General features: G+C 35.1%; 1 non-coding gene across 1 annotated transcript; it reads left to right on the plus strand.

Annotated features, from left to right (window-relative positions):
• Positions 1–6,346: 6,346 nt before the first annotated feature.
• On the plus strand, positions 6,347–6,430 carry TRNAL-CAG (transfer RNA leucine (anticodon CAG)). Its single transcript has one exon. It is a non-coding gene; the product is annotated as a tRNA-Leu (tRNA).
• The last annotated feature ends 409 nt before the right edge of the window (positions 6,431–6,839 follow it).

The raw sequence follows: 6,839 nt of genomic DNA on the forward strand, positions 1-6,839 counted from the left end.
GGGTTGGGGAGTAGAAGAGAGTTTGATCGTTGTTTGTCGTCGTTCTGAATGCCAATCGGTCTGAGGAAACTCTGGCTGGTCCCGGAAGAGACTGGATCGAACACTCCGAGAAATTCAATAACGGCACGTTACACTGTAACAAACGACGTATGATACGCGAGCATGATTCAAGCATCCCAGCGGATGACACAGCTAACTGGTCTCGGAGGTAAAGCGAGGGTGGGGTTCCTTCATTCAGCAGAACGGTTAAATAATGCAGTAGTGTATGTCTTATTTAACAGCTCTCCAAGGATTATACAAGCACTCTCTACCTTCAATCATTCTGGTGTTATTTATGTAACAACCATTTCAAACAATAGGAGATATTCAGTATCAGAATTGAAACACTGCTAATTGAATTATTATTATTATTATTATTATTATTATTATTATTATTATTATTATTATATCTACGTCAAAAATAATATTACTATATGGATGTTCTGATGAAAAGTATGCAAATCAATTTTATTATAGGCCTACATGCCGAGCGATACGGAGGGTATTTCTAAAATGCTAGATAATGAACGATAACGCGCTATTGATGGAGGAAACTTTGAACAAAGGCAAGACTCTGCATTACAATAAATGTTGACATAATACTGCTAGTACGAATACGTAGGTATTTTCCAACTAACAATAACAAAGTATTTAATCATATTTTAATGTTGTTCCGATGGTATTACAAACCTATTTAAATAATAACACAATCTTATGTAATAGAAATCACGTCATAATAAAATTGTGTTTCAAATTATTACATTTCAAAATATTGTAGGTCTATCTCTGAAACGATGCCGTATTTAAAAAAAAGTTATTTATAATTTCTTTTACCATTTAGTCTTTCACAAAATCTTTTGAATCACTCTGTATACACTCACACACCGTGTTTCAAAATGGTGATAACGCATTCATATGATTGCTTCTAATTAAGCATTAATGAGAAGTTTCAAGTTCCAAGTTTCGAAAAATATATTTTTTCTGTTACCATGAAATACTTCGTTAAAAATGGCAAAGCCACAACGTAATTTAGTTTTGCTTGTTTACGAGGCCTACTGTTAACAATTATAATAACCTTCTATGAACTATTTCACCTGCATTTTTGTACAGTTCTGAATTTATACCATCCTCCCTGTCAATTTACCAGTTTTGTTTTCTTTATGAATCTCAAAATAGAAATACAACACATGTGGAAAGTACAGGTATCATCATACTAATTGTAATTTTGGTCCTGAGTAATTGAATATCTTTCATTTCAGGTCACTATACATTAACGAATCTATCAACTTTACCAGTTTTTGTTTCCCTTGTGGATCCAAAAATAGAAATACAACACATGTGGAAAGTACAAGCTACCGTCATACCAATAAAATTATAATTGGTGCTCTGGAAAATGCAGAAAGAATCATTGAATATCCTTCATTGTCTGGTCACCATACATTAACGTACCAAGGTACTATGGTAAAGAATAACAATACGCTCGCAAATTATCTGGCTAGCACCTTCGTAATTGTCAGCGTCACCAACTTACTTAGCACGAGCCACCCAATAATTTGTCGTGTTATTATTATTATTATTATTATTATTATTATTATTATTATTATCATCATCATCATAATTACTACTTATGAGATTTAATTATTTTAATTTATAGTCTACATCAAGTGTTTGAGTCCACCCAATGTTTTCCAAAAGTTGGCGCCACTGATAATAAATTGCAACCATAAAAATGTTCACAAAACTGAGGGACAACACATTTAGTCTACAAGTGAGAAGTGTATTAATTTGTTTTATTTGTTAGGAGTTTCTCAACGTTGAAGCCTTCCTCGATCGAAAAATACAATAATATAATGAAAGAGTGATGGAACAGAGAAAAATTCTCTCCGGCGCCGGGATTTGAACCCGGGTTTTCAGCTCTACGTGCTGATGCTCTATCCACTAAGCCACGCCGGATACAACCCCGACGCCGGTTAGAATCGTCTCAGATTAAGCTCCATCTCTTGGGTTCCCTCTAGTGGCCGCCCTCTCCACTACGTCATAGATGTCTATGAACGCAGGACCGAAGTCCATACATGTGTTGAGGTGCACTCGAATGAGTGACTGGTTGGCCGGGATCCGACGGTATGGGCGCCGTCTTAAATCACAAAGTGATTTATTACGCATATCATATATATTTTGATGTACCGAAGTACATATGATATTTCCATGCAGATATTCTGCGTCATCATATGATGAAAGAGTGATGGAACGGAGAAAAATTCTCTCCGGCGCCGGGATTTGAACCCGGGTTTTCAGCTCTACGTGCTGATGCTTTATCCACTAAGCCACGCCGGATACAACCCCGACGCCGGTTAGAATTTGATGGAACGGAGAAAAATTCTCTCCGGCGCCGGGATTTGAACCCGGGTTTTCAGCTCTACGTGCTGATGCTTTATCCACTAAGCCACGCCAGATACAACCCCGACGCAGAATATCTGCATGGAAATATCATATGTACTTCGGTACATCAAAATATATATGATATGCATAATAAATCACTTTGTGATTTAAGACGGCGCCCATACCGTCGGATCCCGGCCAACCAGTAAATGATGACGCAGAATATCTGCATGGAAATATCATATGTACTTCGGTACATCAAAATATATATGATATGCGTAATAAATCACTTTGTGATTTAAGACGGCGCCCATACCGTCGGATCCCGGCCAACCAGTAAATGATGACGCAGAATATCTGCATGGAAATATCATATGTACTTCGGTACATCAAAATATATATGATATGCGTAATAAATCACTTTGTGATTTAAGACGGCGCCCATACCGTCGGATCCCGGCCAACCGGTAAATGATGACGCAGAATATCTGCATGGAAATATCATATGTACTTCGGTACATCAAAATATATATGATATGCGTAATAAATCACTTTGTGATTTAAGACGGCGCCCATACCGTCGGATCCCGGCCAACCAGTCACTCATTCGAGTGCACCTCAACACATGTATGGACTTCGGTCCTGCGTTCATAGACATCTATGACGTAGTGGAGAGGGCGGCCACTAGAGGGAACCCAAGAGATGGAGCTTAATCTGAGACGATTCTAACCGGCGTCGGGGTTGTATCCGGCGTGGCTTAGTGGATAAAGCATCAGCACGTAGAGCTGAAAACCCGGGTTCAAATCCCGGCGCCGGAGAGAATTTTTCTCCGTTCCATCACTCTTTCATCATATGATGACGCAGAATATCTGCATGGAAATATCATATGTACTTCGGTACATCAAAATATATACAATAATATAAGTTTGCAAATATTAGATATTAAGAATATAATTAGAAAAAAAAAATGTCTGCCAAGAACGTATTATTCCACTTCTCCAGAGTTCTCTTGCCTGTAACATCATCTTACCGAATCTATAGTACCTCATCAACCACATCTTCGATAAACTGTCTTTTCTTCTTATATCTCCTATCTCTTACTCTATAGCTTATTGCCCTTAGCAATCTGCTGTCGTGAATTCTTCTTATATAACTATCCACAACACTTTCATTTTCTCTGTCTAATTTCTTAAAGGATATTTACTTTTACTCTACATTATGATTTCTTTTAAGCTTATAGCTGCTTTGTCTTCAAAAATCATAGTCATACAGAATAGCTGTACGTAACGATCCCAACAGTAGGTTTTTCTCTTCTCTCCTTCCTTCCACCTGAAGACGAAGGGAGAACCACCCTTCGAAACGTTGTGTCTTAATTTTTGATTGTGATAATCAGCAATGAAAAAAGTTCAAACCCCTCACCTAAACATTAAAGTAAATTTATCTTGATATTTCTTATTTAAAATCCACATTTCAGCTCAGTACAACATTATTGATATTATGAATTATGTACTTCCATTTTTCTGTCGGAAATATAGCCTGCTTTATATTTACAGGCTATATATTTATTTAGGCCTATATATTTTTGCTATACATAATATAGGCACACATAGTCAATTTTGACAAGCAATTATTGGCGTTACATTAAAGCAAAATAATAGAATGCAAAAAAAAAAAAAAAAAAAAACCTGTGACCGCTGGACATCCGTAAGAAAACGCCGTCGTTTGAGGATAATCCTTAAACGAATCGGTATTGCCTTGACTATTCACTTTTACATTATCTGATGTTAGCGGCACTGTCATTTCGTTGTTTGCAGAGCGGTAGTCTATTCACACGTACTATTACACAATGTTACAGTGATGTATTTCAAACGTTGTACAATATCTTTAAACAATTTTTGTTCACCAGTATGTCTCACAATCCTTACATACAGCTAGCATACGTTCGCTGTTATTGTGCAATACCAAACTTCACACAACAATGCCGCTTTAAAGTGATGACAGGAGTTGGGTGGAAGGTAACCTAGGTCAGGGATTGCGTGGGAGACAGAGTTCGAACTAGCGGGTGTGGGGAGAATAGTGAGTGTGAGTGGGGTAGTCTTCCAACTCTATGCAAGCTTACGTGTATGTGGGATGTATCGCGTGAATTATTAAGTTATGTTCCTAGATAGAGATTGTCAGTAACAATTAGTATAGGCCTATATAAAAAGTGAGGATCACGTAAGAGCAGTTCCTAAAAGGCTAATTTGGCCGTCTCTTCAGTGTTGCCAATTAATACCAAGTATCACGAAAGAGGGTAAAATCACAATACCATGTATAATAATAATAATAATAATAATAATAATAATAATAATAATAATAATAATAATAATAACAACAATATACTATCAACAATAACGATGTCTTGCTTATTTACTACATCTCATCTTTATGTTGGGAGGTGTTCTCTAAATGGTTTAATAATTTGTGAAAGAGTAGGCCTATATTTTCCTCCTAGACCTCTCGCACATTATGATTTAAATTAGTAGATTAATATGATCTAATATTAAAATATATTTTGTCTGACAACATGAAATTCTTTGCTTTGACTAAACAGTTCACGATTCACGGCACCTAACCTAAAAATGTATTTTTTTTTAATCACGTGAAATGATTAGTAGAAACTCCGAAAACCGAATGCCACTTTGAAATGTATGTTTAAGAACACTTACTTACGCGTAATAATTTTGCTATTCTAGTTATAATTGCTGTCTCCGTGCGCATTTTCTATTGATCACCCAAGTGCATGTATCACACCATATGTTATGTTATATTTACACTCTTCTGACTTTAACCTTGAATTGTAATCACAACGCAACGCAACGCATAAAATAACTATTATGTACCGTATTAATATAATACTGATATTAATTAATTATTAGTATGTTCGAATTTCACTAGCTTCCAGTAATCGGCTCAGAAATCTAGAACAATTTGAATTATCAGAATTTGCCCTACCGACACAGCTTTTCCTGTTGCCAGCATAACAGTTAGAAAATCACTACTAGTTGTAGCATTTCTTAGTATCGAAATTCGAAACGAAGTTATCAAAAGAAAATTCAACCTTCAAACTAGAAAATTACCATAATCCACTAGCATATGTAGTAATGAGGGGAAAAATGGTTGGGTTTCACCCTTTGGGTATGGGGTATGGGGTAAGCTGATCCTGACTATAATTATAAATATATCGTCTGTGTCATGTATAAATACATACATACATAACATATGTGTATTATGTTATTTTGGGAATTAGAAATAATAATAATAATAATAATAATAATAATAATAATAATAATAATAATAATAATATCAGCAGCAATAGTAGCAATAAATGTGTGCTTTTTAATATAGGTAGTCTAAAACGGGCTGTCAAACAAACAATATGTTGGACTGTTTGGTTTAGTGACGTTTGAACTATTAATACTAATGAGTTTAATTAAAATCATGAAGTTATTGAACTAAACGAATTTTTTGCGTGCCTGACATTTGACATTTCGTCTGAGCAGAAACGTTGCTAATTACTGCCGACGTAATGATGTGTGGAAGCAGTGTAGCTGATAATGGAGACTCTGGAACAAAAAGCAGAAATTATTATTCTTTCAAATTAGCTTCTTTGTTCATAAATATAAAGTTGAAACAGTGCTCAGGTATTTACTACATACTCCTTCCAGTCCTTCCAACATTTGATGTAGTAACTCGTATAACATAATAGATAATAAATAAGGAAAATGCATATGGAATTTGAGCTACTTCTCTGATTATGATTTTTAATGAAATCCAGGGATGTCTATGTTATTATAATGAAATCATTAAAAGTAATACTTTTTCTACGAAAGTGATGCAATGCATATAGTGTCAAGTAACATCCAGCGCAATGAAGGTTTCGTTGTGTGTCAGGATGGCCGAGCGGTCTAAGGCGCTGCGTTCAGGTCGCAGTCCACTTCTGTGGGCGTGGGTTCGAATCCCACTTCTGACAAACTCTTTTTTTTTTTTTTTTTTTATCTTTCCTTTTTTATTGTTTTGAATCCTAATAATTGCAAGTCACGTATAAGTATAATTTCTTGGCGTTTATAACATTTATATTTTCATAAGTTCACACAGCATTATATTTCAATAACTATAATTTTGTATCTATAAAAAAAATCTGTCGATAATTTTTTTTATCAAAATCACCTAGGCTAAAGGCTTGATAGTACTGATGTAAAATTTTCGCATGTTTACAGTATTTAGTAATACTGATACTTCCATAAATATAGAAACACTGTTTATCTTCTCCTTTTAGGTTCATTAGGAATAAAGAAAAGAAAAATTGCACTTTATCATATAACAGTGCTTAAATGTAGTTGATAAGTATATGTAAAAATGTATTTTCCTTAAATATTGAC

The sequence above is a fragment of the Periplaneta americana genome, chromosome 13 (genome assembly GCF_040183065.1).
Source record: "Periplaneta americana isolate PAMFEO1 chromosome 13, P.americana_PAMFEO1_priV1, whole genome shotgun sequence".
NCBI classification, from domain to species: Eukaryota; Metazoa; Arthropoda; class Insecta; order Blattodea; family Blattidae; genus Periplaneta; species Periplaneta americana.